This window comes from Acartia tonsa, chromosome 3 (genome assembly GCF_053477335.1).
Source record: "Acartia tonsa isolate MP-2025a chromosome 3, ASM5347733v1, whole genome shotgun sequence".
Lineage (NCBI taxonomy): Eukaryota > Metazoa > Arthropoda > Copepoda > Calanoida > Acartiidae > Acartia > Acartia tonsa.
Window position 1 is genome coordinate 60314900 of NC_137262.1, and position 16548 is coordinate 60331447.

The following is a 16548-nucleotide window of genomic DNA, read 5'->3' on the forward strand; positions in this document are numbered from 1 at the left end:
ACAGACAAACAGACAGACAAACAGACAGACAAACAGACAGACAAACAGACAGACAAACAGACAGACAAACAGACAGACAAACAGACAGACAAACAGACAGACAAACAGACAGACAAACAGACAGACAAACAGACAGACAAACAGACAGACAAACAGACAGACAAACAGAAAGACAAACAGACAGACAAACAGACAGACAAACAGACAGACAAACAGACAGACAAACAGACAGACAAACAGACAGACAAACAGACAGACAAACAGACAGACAAACAGACAGACAAACAGACAGACAAACAGACAGACAAACAGACAGACAAACAGACAGACAAACAGACAGACAAACAGACAGACAAACAGACAGACAAACAGACAGACAAACAGACAGACAAACAGACAGACAAACAGACAGACAAACAGACAGACAAACAGACAGACAAACAGACAGACAAACAGACAGACAAACAGACAGACAAACAGACAGACAAACAGACAGACAAACAGACAGACAAACAGACAGACAAACAGACAGACAAACAGACAGACAAACAGACAGACAAACAGACAGACAAACAGACAGACAAACAGACAGACAAACAGACAGACAAACAGACAGACAAACAGACAGACAAACAGACAGACAAACAGACAGACAAACAGACAGACAAACAGACAGACAAACAGACAGACAAACAGACAGACAAACAGACAAACAGACAAACAGACAGACAGACAAACAGACAGACAGACAGATATCGTTCTACTTTGTATTAGAGATAGTGGGATGGATAGGTAACCATATCTGCTGTAGTATAAAATGAAAAGACTATAGAACTGGCCTATTATTTGTCAGAGAGAGAGGGGGACAACGGGCTGTTTATTACACAAGACAAAAAGTTTTATAATACTCGTTGGCTTAACAACTTTGGGGACTTTAGTGAATTTTGATTAGTTGATTCGTTAAGTTGGGTGTTCAAACGTTTCAACAACTAATTTTAATGTACAGAAGGGGTTATTTTTGTGTATCATTATGGGGATGTACATCAATTTATAGGCCATAATCCTTTGTATCCATGATTATTTGTATTAGAAAGTGTATCAGATCACAGGATATCGGGTTTCTAAAACTTTACAAAAACTTCTTTGGCATAGTTTAATATTTAGGGGTTATCTTGCTTTTTATCTATCCATCTTCTTATCTAATTATTTATTTAAATATCTATCTATGTGTTTATTTGACTGTCCATCAGAGCCGTTTATAACGGGAGTATAAGGGGGTGGAAACACCACTCTCGGTTTTTACCCTGTACTCTCACATACACCTCTCTTGTACATCCCTCTAAAATAGCCAAGAGCGTCAATTTTCATGTCTTATTGAACATTATTAGTTTCATACCTATTTATTTTTATTAGTTATTACATAATTTTTAAAAGCGAAGCTTTTCTATAATTAGGGTCGGTCCGTCCGTCCGTACGTCCGTACGTCCGTCCGTCCGTCCGTCCGTCCGAGATAGATAGCTTTTATACGTTAATTTAGGCATGTTAGAATTGTCCTATCGATTTCAAACTTTGCATGATGATTCCTGTAGTAGTTGGGTACAATTTAGAAAGCGTAGCAACTCTTTAATCATTACCAGAATGTCCGTACGTCCATTTTAAACATGTTGATTTTTCTACTTTTTTAACAACAAATTTTCAAGTGTTTTAATTATCCGTTTGATCTGATTTTTGGTATATTGATTCCTGGGACAACAAAGAACAATTTTATAAGCGAAGCAACTCTATAATCAAGTCCAAAAATGTAAGTATGTCCATAAACATTATCCTGTTTTTAAGCAGTTTTTCAACAAATTTACCTACAATTTTGATTCGACATTTATACATTTATGTTCCGATTTTTCAGTTCAGATACTATACAAGTGTTAATGTCCGTTTGTCCTACCGTTTCAGTGCTTCGCTTTTATGGATGTTGTCATCCTTGTTTCTATTTATTTTGTTTAATTTCTTAAAAAGCATAATAGTAAGTGCTTGTCTTTTTTGTACTAGCCATCCTTAGTACTTTAACAATTTGTCTGTTATTCTATCTATTTATTATTGGCATGGTTAAATATTTTGAGGTTTATTAAATAGGGACTATCAAGTAACATACTTTCATATTGTATCTAGATCGGTATTGAATCCCAAATTAATAAAACATGAAAATAATAAACAAGGATGACAATATTCATTAGCAGCGAAGCACAAAACGACTAATTGATAGAAAAAATGAAATAGAGCATTGTTATTAAAAAAGGACATAAGAATTAAAAATAAAATAATAAAAGAAAATTAAGAAACCTTTAAAGATCAATATTCAGGCGTCTCAAATAAGTTTAAAAGAAAAAAAAGGTATTTTATCCAAAATAGGACGCTATAAGACGATTTACTGGTTTAAAGGTGATCATTATCAGTTTAGTGGTAAGCTAGATCATACTCTACAGACAGACAAATGCACAGAAGACATCATATTACTTTTATATACGGATTACTTGTGATTTAATCTTACATAAGTAAAGTTTGCAGTGGCACCTTGAGAGTATGGCATCACTAAATATATATATTGCACAACAAAACAAGGATGACAACATCCTTAAAAGCAAAGCTCTAAAATCAAAATAAAGGAAAAACGAACAACAATTCTTGTTGTCCAAAGAATCATTATTCCAAAAATCAAATGAATAGGGTATAATCATATCAAACAAAAAAATTATGTCAAAATGTAAAACAATCAGCATGTTTCACATGGACGTACGGACTTTCTGTTAATGATTATAGAGTTGCTACTCTTTTAAATTCATACCTAACTAATTCTAACATGCCTAAATTACTGAAAAAAGGTAACCGTTACATACGTATGGGCCCTAATTATAGCAAAGTTTCGCTTTTAAAAACAGAAAAACATGGAGTGGAACCAGGTTTTCTTGACATACACCTTACAATTTTATCTAGGGTTTTGGCGAATATATTTTAATAGATATTTTACATAATTAAGTATAAAAATATAAAATAATAGTTATCTATTGCATCGGATTATAGACAGCTTTCCGCGGATATAAACATGAAAAGCTGTACTTGATTTTTCAGTATGGCAAAACCGGTTTTAATCCAGCGGATATTAAACAGTTTCGTATCCATGCTGTAAAATATATAAACTCATTATTCTTTTGAGGTAATTTAACTTTAGTAAAACATTTGATATTTTTTAAAGCTGCCTTTCAGTCTGTCCTAAGCATCAATCTTACAAACTGTTAAAAAAAATCCGCCCTAAAAATGCCCATTTTGTAATTGTTTTCCAGTATCTCTTCTAACCCGATAAAAAACCAGTGGATTAGAAAGTTTCTTGGACATTATGTCTGAAAAATTATGTCTTCATCTCTGGGCTAAAAAAAAATGGTTTCAATCTTATAATTGTACATTTTTTTATCATGTTTATAATACGATGCAATAAATATCTTTGAAAAACTGTAACAAACCAAATCAATTGAGAAGGTATAATAATAATATATTGCAACAAGATTGTATGGAACAATCTCAGGATAAATCAAAATAATTTCTTTTTCCATTTCCAGTGCGACACTTTTCAATTGTTTGCAAGATTGGGTCTCCTCTCCTGCAAGCTTCTTTATATATAATTTTTATTTAGAAAATAAAAAGTCAAAAATATTTCTAGCCGAATCAACCCTCCAAATTTATTTTTATATTTCTTAATATTTTTAATTTTTAGCATTCCTCAAAGACAATCGGACAAAGAACACAGTAATAGTGTCTGACTGATTATGACGTAACAAAAAAAATAGCCAATGAGAGGCCACTATAAATTTTACCATTGGTCAATAACGGCCTCTCATTGGCTAATTTTTTTTTGTTATGTCATAATTAGTCAGACACTATTACTGTGTTCTCGGACAAAGTACTAGATGTTCATGGTATATAGAATCTTTACCAAAAATATTCAGCAGTCTATCTTGAATAGCTATCAAGAAAACCACATTTCCCAAAAAGACAAAGGGAATTATAGAAAAGCTTATAATTCTTGGCCCATGAATAGGCAAAAAGCCTTCCTGTATTTAATTAAAATACCTAAAAAAAAATTTTAAAATTGGTTGCGCATAGTTTTAATAGCTTATCAATGTCATCTATTTGATAAGGTAGCTATATTTTAATTTGTAATTAAAAAACAATACAAAAAAATGTACATAACATAGAGTCGAAATCGATTATGACTATAACGAGGAACAAATATAAATTCGTCGAGACATTTGATTAAAATTATAGAGTAGCTTTGTTACATAGAATAGTGCATTTAACAGAAAAGACTCTAGGTTAATAAGTACCACTTTTTACGATTCTTTGTCATGCGGACCATAATTAAATTAAATATATTTTCTACTTCTAGCTTCCCTTTCAAAATCAATCATTTCATGTAAAACAAATTAGAATTCGCACACTACCAATGTACACATTTTATGCAAGTCAACATGCTATATTTACATACATTTCTTGATCAAAATCTTCACATGTAAACTTGCAAATAAATCAGTAGGGAAATTGAAAATGTTTTTTTTTTTTAATTAATATCTTATATAAAAAGTTTTACATCTCAAATAATTAGAAAAATAAAATGACACATAGATCGTAAAATTTGAAAAGTAGTTAATTGTGTTGTTCGTGCAATTTTTAGTAGCGCAGCTACTCTAAAGTTGTTTGTGTCTGTCTGTCCTTCTGAACATTTATGAAATACACTTTTGAATAAATTTTTCCATGTTCCATTCTAATTTTCTGTTTTACATATCTTTTGTTCAAGATTTAAAACAGCTTGGATTCTATTGGACGCAAAGGACCTTGTTTTGACATAGTCTCCTTAGTATTATTATGTTTTAGATTAGCTTTTTATTAATCAATAGTGGATACGCCGCTAAAGGCCTCTAAGAGCACGTGATGGGGAGGGGGAAGGGGTTGTTGATTTGGAATACCCATTTTCTTATTTTAGATTTAATAAGAAAAAGTAAAAAAAAATGAGGGGGGTTAGCAAGATCCTTCTGTACAAACAAACAGACAAGCACACACCCTGCTACTTTATTATATAGATAAATTATTCTACCTCCTAACTATGTAAATATACATGTAAGTATGTATTTGATTATGTAAACTGTTATTAAACATATGTTTGAACATCAACTTCTGCTCAAGTTTGTTTGTAAGAGGACAACTAAAGCACAGTTAAACTTAGTTCAAATAAGAATAACTAAATAATCATGTTCGTGTTAGTAGCGCAACAATAAAATATGATCCTATTATATAAAGCAGTAAGTTTTTTTTTGTCTGTCTTTTGAGTACTGAACCGATTTGGTAAATATTTTTGCAAGCTTCACATAGGTATAGCCACTAGTTGTAAATTCAAGTTTTTTTGTGGTTTTAAGCAGGGATAAGACAATGGCCGATAAATTGATGTACATCCCCAGTGACGAAAAACAAATTTTCTCCTTTTTAAGATTACTATTAGTGGTTGAATATTTGGACACTTAACTTTATAAACCAAATTCAATAAAAGTCCCTAAAGTTGTTAGGACAGCAAATAAGAAAACTTTGTTATTAAACTTTATAAGGACAAAATATATAGGTATGATAAAAAATGATGCTTTTTCTCCTTCACAAAATTTTATTCCAGTCGTTAAGATTCAAAGATTGCATAAGCTGGTAAAATAGATTGTTTTTGTTTCAAGGTGGTAAAAAAAACAGGAATCTTAATGATGATAAACAAAATTACCCCTTCTGTAGATTGAAATTATTGGTTTGCAAGCATGAACCAACCAATGAAGCTGTAGTTAAGTACCCAAAAGTCAGAAACCATAAAGGAAAAGAGTATTATTATAAAACTTTGGGTACCATTTCATCCCCCCATAATAAAAAAAGTTAATTTTAATTTATTCCTTTATTTGATAAGCAAACAAATATTGTGAAACTTAACAAGACAAACTTACTTCTCTAAATTAATACCAACTACAATAGTTTAGTTTTGAGAGAGGGTGAGAAGGATTGAAAGGTGTATGTGAAAGAGATTGGAGGAGATAAGAGAGAGAAAGGGAGGAATGTAAATAGAGAGAAGAAAAGAGAGAGAGAAAGAGAGAGAGTGAGAAAGAGAAAGAGAGAAAGGGAGAAAGAAAAAGAGAAACTGAGAAATTGAGAGGGAGAGAAAGTGAGAGAAAGAGAAAGATAGAACCCCTTGAATAAGTCCCCAAAATGAGAAATGATTCTTTGTCAAGTTTCTAATTTGAATTACTCTTTTCAACAGAACGTTAGTTGGTGTGTGTGTCTGCGTTTTAGACAAATGAATACTAGAAATAAAAACGATTTAATCCAATAAAAGCATGGTGTTTTTAACAACTGCTAAATTAGGGGGAAAGCCTTTTCTATTTTATTTTAAAGCCATTATTAAAATAATTAGAAAACAAACTAAGTTTCAAACCTTTATCAAACATATTTTAAGTAGTTAACTAAAAGACTAACTGCAGACATAAACAGGAGGATAGCTACTCTATAATTATCTCTAATATCTGTGTGAGTGTCTATTACTGTGTACAATATTAATCAATTATAAATAGGAGGGTAGCTACTCTATAATTATCTCTAATATCTGTGTGAGTGTCAATTACTGTGTACAATATTAATCAATTATAAATAGGAGGGTAGCTACTCTATAATTATCTCTAATATCTGTGTGAGTGTTTATTACTGCGAACAATATTAATTGATTATAAATAGGAGGGTAGCTACTCTATAATTATCTCTAATATCTGTGTGAGTGTCTATTACTGTGTACAATATTAATCAATTATAAATAGGAGGGTAGCTACTCTATAATTATCTCTAATATCTGTGTGAGTGTCTATTACTGTGTACAATATTAATCAATTATAAATAGGAAGGTAGCTACTCTATAATTATCTCTAATATCTGTGTGAGTGTCTATTACTGTGTACAATATTAATCAATTATAAATAGGAGGGTAGCTACTCTATAATTATCTCTAATATCTGTGTGAGTGTCTATTATTGTGTACAATATTAATCAATTATAAACAGGAGGGTAGCTACTCTATAATTATCTCTAATATCTGTGTGAGTGTCTATTACTGTGTACAATATTAATCAATTATAAATAGGAGGGTAGCTACTCTATAATTATCTCTAATATCTGTGTGAGTGTCTATTACTGTGTACAATATTAATCAATTATAAATAGGAGGGTAGCTACTCTATAATTAACTCTAGTATCTATATGTGAGTGTCTATTACTGTGTACAATATTAATCAATTATGAATAGGAGGGTAGCTACTCTATAATTAACTCTAGTATCTATATGTGAGTTCCTATTACTGTGTACAATATTAATCAATTATAAATAGGAGGGTAGCTACTCTATAATTAACTCTAGTATCTATATGTGAGTTCCTATTACTGTGTACAATATTAATCAATTATAAATAGGAGGGTAGCTACTCTATAATTAACTCTAGTATCTATATGTGAGTGTCTATTACTGTGTACAATATTAATCAATTATAAATAGGAGGGTAGCTACTCTATAATTATCTCTAGTATCTATATGTGAGTGTCTATTACTGTGTACAATATTAATCAATTATAAACAGGAGGGTAGCTACTCTATAATTATCTCTAATATCTATGTGAATGTCTATTACTGTGTACAATATTAATCAATTATAAATAGGAGGGTAGCTACTCTATAATTATCTCTAATATCTGTGTGAGTGTCTATTACTGTGTACAATATTAATCAATTATAAACAGGAGGGTAGCTACTCTATAATTATCTCTAATATCTGTGTGAGTGTCTATTACTGTGTACAATATGTGGACTATCTCCCAGGTAGGGAGAGGACATTTGGCGGTTTATTACACTAGTCCCAAAAGTTTTATAATAACGTTTTCTTATTTGTTTGCTCAACATCTTTGGAGACTTTGATTGGTTGGCACACTAAGTTTTGTGTTCAATAGTTTCAACCACTAATTATAATCTACAGAAGGGATAATATTGTATATAAATCATTGGGGATGAACATCAATTTATCGGCCATTGTCTTATCCCTTTAGATCCCTGATTATTTCCTCAATTTGCAAACTTCAAAATTAAACTAAAGACTTCCTTATTCATTTTAATTTTCACACAAAAAAAAATATTTTTTATTGGAATTTTAGAACAGTTTACATAGATTTGGTCTGAATCTTTACATCTTTAAAAAGTATATTTTAATTAATTTGTTTTACTAAAGTTGGTGATCGTTAACGAATAATAAATTAAGATAAATTGATGTACATCCCTAAAGAAGACACACAAAATTACCCCTTCAGTAGATTACATTTAGTGATAGAAACGTTTTGCAACCAAACGTAATGAACTTAACATTTAATATTGAAAAAAAGTCCCCAAAGTTATAAAGCCAACTAATAAAAAAACGTTATTGTTTAACTTTGGGGACTAGTGTAATAAACAGCCCAATGTCCCCTCCCTCCCTGTGTTGAACCTAACCCATAATTTACTGTTCTAAATGAAAGAACAGCACCAACAAAGATTTATTAAGAACAATAGAAAAGGAAATGTTATAATTTGTTCAATTAAATATGCTTTAGAAGTTGGAAGCCAGGAAGGGAAAGAATAATGGCCATTAAAATAATATACATAACCTTATTCCCCTCAATAATAATAAGCCACAAAAGGCAACATTGGTGACATGATATTTTGGTAAAGATTAATAAATATTCCATTGTCTTATCCCTGTATCCCTGCTTGTAATTTGTATTTGTTTGAGACAAAGGAGCATTCACCAGGGATCTACAGGGATAAGACAATGGCCGATAAATCAATGTACATCCAAAATGATGTACACAAAATTATCCCAAAAGTAGATTACAATTAGTGGTTGAAACGTTAGAACACTCAACTTAATAAACCAACCAATCAAAAGTCTATAAAAGTCCCCAAAATTGTTCCGCCAACGAAAAACAAAACATTATTTAAAACTTTGGGGACAAGTCCAATGTCCCCTCCCTATCCGAGTATTCACAGATTTAAGATTTATTATTAAAACAGGACAACAACAAATATGCATAACAAAATAATTTTTGATTTACGTATTAATTTTGTAAATTTTTCAAGAACTAGTGGCTATGCTCCCTAGAATCCTCTACGGGTACATAAGATGGGAGGGGGGAAAAGTCGACCCCCACCCAGTTGTAAATTTGAGTTTTAAAAAGAAATAGAAAAAAAATGTTGGGGGTTGTCATTTTCTATTGGGATGTTGGAGATACCCTCCCCCAAAATAGCTAAAAAAAGCTTCTTTGGAGAACCATATCGATTCAGTGGTTAGCGAGATCCTTCGCTACAGACAAAAAATGCTTACTACTTTATATAATAGGACAAAAATGCTTACTACTTTATATAATAAAACTAGTGGCTTCGCCCCCTAGAGGCCTCTAGGGGCACTTGAGGAGTGTGGAGTTGAATCCTAAAGCCCATTTTTTATTTTAGATTTTTTTAAAGTATAAAATTTTTTTTAATAGAGCCAACCGTTAAGGACGGACAAACTTACCCTAATTATAGGAAAGCTTCGCATTGAAGAAGGGTATATTCAAATTGCATCTTAGTTTGAGAGTAAGTGTTTTTTCAACAGGGATCTAAAGGGATAAGACAAAGGCCGACAAGTGAATGTTCATCCCCAATAATGACACGCAAATTTTATAATTTGTGGTTTAAACGTTTGGATACTTAACATAATTGGCTCATAAATTAAAATTTAATAATAGTCTCCAAAGTTGTTAAGCCACAAATTAAGAAACGTTAATATAAAACTTTGAAGACAAGTGTAATAAACAGCCTAATGCCCCTTCATCCCTGTTTTTTCAAAATAAAATCCATATTCCTTTCTTGGCGACATACATATTGAATGAAATATGTACATATGTGAGTTGTGAATATATTTCAGAGAAATTAAACTTATCTAAACCAAAATTTTAAAATCAACTAAATTAGCGAAGTATTTATAAACTAAGAAATCAATTTTATTAAATATGTGTCAAAGAGGTAAAATGCGTGAGAGTAGAAAACAATCTTTGTGATTTGTTACACTTATAAAGTTACTTACTGAAAAGTAGTATAACATATAAGATAATGAGCAACTTTAAAATTATTTTTTCATTCGAATACTTTTTTATATGGACACTGTTTCTAGAAGTGGTAGAGAGAGAGAATAGTTACAAATCTAACAAGGAAATAGGGTGGTCCAATTTTTACTATATTTTAGCTGTAACAATGACAATTATATCCATTAGAAAATCAGTAATAACAAGGATTAAAATGGATAATGTTCATAAATGAACGAGTAATAGCAGCCTTATATCTATTTCATTTAAATATCCAGTTCAAAATGGCTTCAAAATTTTCATAAACCAATCATTAAATAACCTTTGTTTTTTTCTTTATCTGTTTAATAAGATAAATATTTTCTTGTAATCATAGACGCAAGGTCGTCCAGGCTTTAAAATTTTTTTTTGGGGGTAGGTAAAAATGAATAAATTTGAGGGTGCCTACAGGTAATCAGCCCTTTACCCCCCCCCCCTTGGACATCCCTTGGAGGTCAATTTATCTCCGATTTACCTGTCCCTAAATAGGCTAAAGAAATTACTTACAAATCCAAGCAAATTGAACCAGTCTATGACTTGAAAGAGGCTTTGGGACTTGGAGACGATGAAAAGCGGCAAAATTTGTTCATTTTCCATTAATCTTCACTAACGCCATTTTTATACCCCCCCCCCCCAAAAAAAAATATTGGATAAAAAATCATTTTAAGAAAAGCATATGTAATTTGTATGTTTAGGAATTTATATTGTGTTTTTGGCAGGAATTGCCAATAAATCACTTTTTTCGATAACATACCTGAAAATGCTGTAAATTTTTATAATTAAAAATTTTTTCAGAAATTCTAGCATAATAGGTATTAAAGGGATAATGTAATGGCCGTATTGTTATACATCCCCAATGATGGTACACAAAATTACTCCTTCTGTAGATTAAAATCAGTGGTTAAAACGTTTGTACACTCAACTTAATAAACCGACCAATCATAATTCAGTAAAAGTCCCCTAAGTTGTTAAGCCAACGAATAAGAAAACGTTACTATAAAAACTTTGGGGACTAGTGTAATAAAAAGCCCACTGTCCCCTCCCTCTCTGCTAGCAAACCCTTTATAAAAATAACTTTAAAACTCAATAGGATCAGAAAATGGAGGTTAAATTTAAGATTACATTTCATGTGATTTGGAAAATAGTAAAATTTGTTGTTCAATTCCAAACATAAACTTGAACTAACAAAGTTATTATAGGTTAACAATGCTACGAATTTACAGAGAGGGGGGGGGGGGGACAATGGACTGTTTATTACACCAGTTCCCAAAGTTTTATATTAACGTTTTCTTATTGGTTGGCTTATCAATTTTAGGCACTTTAGTAAATTGTATTGATTGAATCATTGAGTTAAGTGTTAAAACGTTTAATTGCCATTTCCTTCCTCCCTGAGTTATTCTACGATGTTGCATACTAGCAGCTTTGCCCAAGAGTTTTAAAAATTAGGGGGGATTTTTTTTTGGTTCCCATCATCTAAGTAAATAGCTTAAATTCACCACAGGACCAGTAGATATATTTCCTGAAGAGTAGAATCCAACCGTTTCAGTGATTACCGAGAACTTAAGCTTCAGACAGACATCATGCTATATTATAGATGGATTGGTCGATTAGTATTTCGACGAGAGGAAAATTCATCGTTTAATGTTGTACAGTATATACATACTAGCGGCTATGTCCCTAGCATCTAGGAGCTCTGTATTTGTAGTGACAGAAGGGGGCTAAAAATAGCCTAAAACCATTCCAAAACTTAAATCTGTAAATAAAATAACCTAAAACAGCATAGGACCTTATTAGAAACTATCAGAGAATCCTATCTGTTCATAGTTATTGAGATCTTAAGTTTCAGACAAAAAAAAACTTGCTTCTTTATATTATAGGATATATTTTTTTCTTTCTAGTTAATTCTTAAAGGGCGAATATAGGTTGAATATAATATGGGCTCAAAAAAACCGTGCAATTCCATAGATTATAAGTAACTTTAAGATATTGACATATCCAATTGTATAAGTCTGTTATAGCTTAAAACCTGAACATTCTCAGGATAAATTTTTGTAATAAGTGTGGTTCCCTAAGAACTCCAAACACCCTAGCATCACACAAGGCTTCGGTTTAAGGTTGAATTAAAAAGCTTTCGTTAAATGATAGTCGTAATAAAAGTGGAAACCAGTTATCAATCTATTTTTTTGTATTGTGGATTGTTTCTTCCTTGACAATATTCCCCAACAAAGTGTAAAGTATATGAATTTTATTTTTTTAAAAAAAAACTTTACAGGAGAAATTTTATTTCATGTAAGTATGAAAATTATATGGTAATTGTTATAATTAATTTAAAGAGGACAAAAATAATAGGTGAATAGTGTTTTTTTTTTCTTATATTTTTTTCTGGAGAAAATCTGGCGATCGGTGCGTTTGTGTGTGTGTGTTGAAAAATGCGTACTAGGGTAATTATATCATCAAGAATTAATCATTGATCTTTATACAGAAAAAAAAACTTTAAAACGTATTATTTACCCTAGTAATTACTCCGGACGCAAACTGACGCAAATTATTTTTACGATTTTTAAAAAATCAATAAAATAGTATATAAAAGAAAAAAATAAACACTTTAATTATCAATTAAGATGCATGCCAATGTAATAGTCAATTAGACTTAAGAAAAATAGTCAAAAAAAGTCTTGTAAAGGGCTAAAATAAACGATTTTGTTGACTTTCTCATTTATCATATGTTGAAGTAAAAGCAAAAATTGCAAAATCTACTTAAGGATTTTTTTGATTTTTTAAATTTAACATAGATATTTTAAAAGTATGTAATGGCACCTTTCATATAAGCTCATATCATATTGAAACTATATTCACCCTTTAATAGCGAAGCTACTCTATAATTGACTTTGTCTGTCAGTCCGTTAGTCACGCAATGGAGAATTATGCGGGTTAACTAAGGCCCTCTGATTTTTTATGTATATCATAAATGCACGTACAGAAAAGCTTTTCCAGTATGGCTTCAAAACCGTCTAATATCCGCTAAATTAGAACCATTTCTTAGCCATACTGAAAAATCATCTATCGTATAAATATTCTACGAATATTTAAGTAAAGATCATATATATTAATAACACGGGGCTAACAAAACTGGTTTTTATCTTCCACGGAAAGCTGTCTATAATACGATGCGATAAATAACTATTATCTCCGTTTCAATTTTTCCGATTCTAATTCTAATTTAAACTAAATTGTAAATAGTAAATGAATTATTGAAAAAAAAACTATTTTTTTCTATATAAATATCAATATTTAAGATGTCTAAATCAGACTTTGATTCTATTTTTATTTTTTTATTTTCATGATCGATTATTGAAATTATGTTTGTATTTATATAAGGGGAACTTTATTTACAGGGTGACGTACTTATAATAAAGTCTAAAATACAGGATGTTTGTCTGTCCGTTTAAACCGAAAGATCTCGCTAACCGCTGAACTGATATGGTTCTTCTTTATAGTGTAGCTTCTCATGGATCCTGGGAAGATTCATAGCTATTTTGGGGGAGGGTACCACCACCTTCTCAAGAGAAATTGCCAAAAATAAAAGTAAAACACTACCTAGCTGGTTTTAACATAGATATAAAAGAAAACATTTTACGTGCCCCTAGAGGCCTCTAGAGACGTATCCGCTAAAATATAAAAAAAACCAAAAAAGTCGCATCAAAATTTTCTTTCTTTTTCACTTGTTTCTCGCTTTCTTCTCTTCTTTTTCTACATAACTTTTTCCCTCTTTCTCTTTCTATATGACTTCCTTATTTCTCTTACTCTCTCAAAATGTTTGTCCGTTTTATGTTCTTCTTATCATTTAAAACAACTTCTATTCGATGGAATCGATCGTGTTTGATAATTTAAGAAAAAAGCTTGAATTAATCAATTTGTAGTTTTTATAATTATTCTAAAAACAAAGATGACAACATCCATATAAGCGAAGCTCTGAAATGAGGGGTCAAACGAACATTAAGACTTTTAGAGTGTCAGAAGTGAATAAGCAAAATATTAATGCTTAAGTCTAAACGAAATTGAAATTCAATTTGTTGCAAAACTGAATAAATGCAGGATACTGTGTACGGACATAATAACATTTTTACATAAAATTTTCTTTTTGTAAATATAAACGGATGCACGGACTTTCTGTTAACGGTTATAGAGTTGCTACGCTTTCTAAATACTACAGGAATCATCATGCAATCATAAATCAACGAAAATAACCAACAGTTACAGACAGATGGACGGACGCGAATCGACTCTAATCATAGAAAAGCTTCGTTAAAATTTTTTTTGACCCTGTATAAAAAGACAGGATATTGCAAACAAATTGTCTCAATCTCTCAGAAATATAAGTTTCAAAAAAAAACGACAAAATCTAAATTTGGAGGAATAGAAATATAGCTCTTATAAAACTTGTTTAGATTAAAAAGTCCCGTCTTGGTCTTCGGAAGGTTTAATGCTGTATTTCCAATCTAGAGGGGTTCGCCCTTAGCTTATTTTTTTCTTTTTTTAGATCTAATAAGTAAAAGTAAAAAAAAAAACAGTTTAAAACCATCACAGGACCAGTAGGTATATTTAAGCTGAAGAGTAAAGCCCAATCGGCTCAGTGGTTACTGAGAACTCAAGCTTCAAAAGACAGACAGACATCGTTTACTTTGTATTACAGATAAGAATAACTACAAGCTAAACATTTTGCTATTCTTTAACATTGGTTGCATCAGATAAACATCATACAACAAATTGCAGTTTGGAAAGAAAACAACATAAAAATCCAAAAAGTATAAAAATCAAGGTCGGTCGGTCAAAAGGAATATCAATTAAATGTAGCTTCTATACTGGTAGCGCAGCCACTCTTATAATTAGGACATGTTCATTACCCCGTCCCGGATTTGAAAAATTTAGTTAAAATTTTTGCCCCCAGCCAAAATATGGTTGATTTATGCATAAAAATGACCCATGCAAAATATTTTTTCTGTAATGCAAAAATTGCGATAGTACAAGCACTGCAAAGTTTTTAAATTCTGCAAAAAACCCTGTTTTTATAGCTTTTTTGGGGCTTTTGTACCATCCCAATTTTAAAGATTTTTACAAAATTTCAATTCAAGTGTGTTGATATATACCTGGAATTTACCAAAAAAAATGGGGGCAGTCTCAATTATAACATATGAAGGTGTAGCAAGTAATCTTCCAAATACAAAATTGTCAAATTGCATACATATATAATAGGGTTGGGCCAGATACTTTTTTCGACGGATATTGGATATCTGGCTGATTTATAATGCCAAATATCCGGCAAATAAATGTTATTTGGCCTGATATCCAGTTATTCGACCGGATATCCGGTTATTTGGCCGGATATCCGGTTATTCGGCCAGATATCCGGTTATTCGGCTGATGTTCTTTTATTCGGCCAGATATCAGCTAGTTTGCCATATAACGATTATCTGTCATTAGAAATCAACCGGATATCCGGTATCCAGCCAAAAAAGTATCGGCTCAACCCTATTATATATGTATGCAATTGTTTCTTCTTTACAGTAAAGTTTCTGATAGATCCAGGGGATGTTTCAGTTATTACCACTTAAATAAAATTAGAGGATCGACCCTTCTCTCAGGTGCCCAAGAGTCCTTTAGGAGCGTTACCGCTAGAAAGTACTATGGAGAAGCTCTTCTTGTGAAAATTAGATAATTTTTAACATTATCTTTTTATGTGTCATTATTCATTGTTTATCTCTGTTAATTTGTATTGACTTAATGGAAAAATATTTCTTAGCTTATAAAAGATGTTCGGTGCTTTCCCTCAAAGTGTCTTTTAATCACTGACAACCCCTCCCTCCTTATATTAACTTGCAAGGGTTCCTGGTACCCAATATAAACTATCTTAACCTGACCTTATATAATTAAGAAACAAACTAGAAAGTATCCCTTCCTTTTTTCAAGGTCGGGAGATGGGGGGGGGGGGGTATGTGCTCGACTTGGCACTAAACTAAACTGGCAATAATTTGCATTAAACTTACGTCTTCAATATATCAAAAACTAAAGCTATAAAGCAGAAGTACCGATTGCAGAGTTGCTACACTTTCTAAACATTTATTGTTACAGGAATCATCAACCAAGGTTTTCAATCAAAAAATTTCAACTTGCTTAGATTAAATAAAAGAGCTAACCTTTACGGAGTTCGTTCAGACTCATATTATAGAAAAGATTTGCATTTAATAAGTATCAGAAATAGATTGGACAAAATAGGCCGTTTAATACACTAGTCCCAAAAGTTTGAAAATA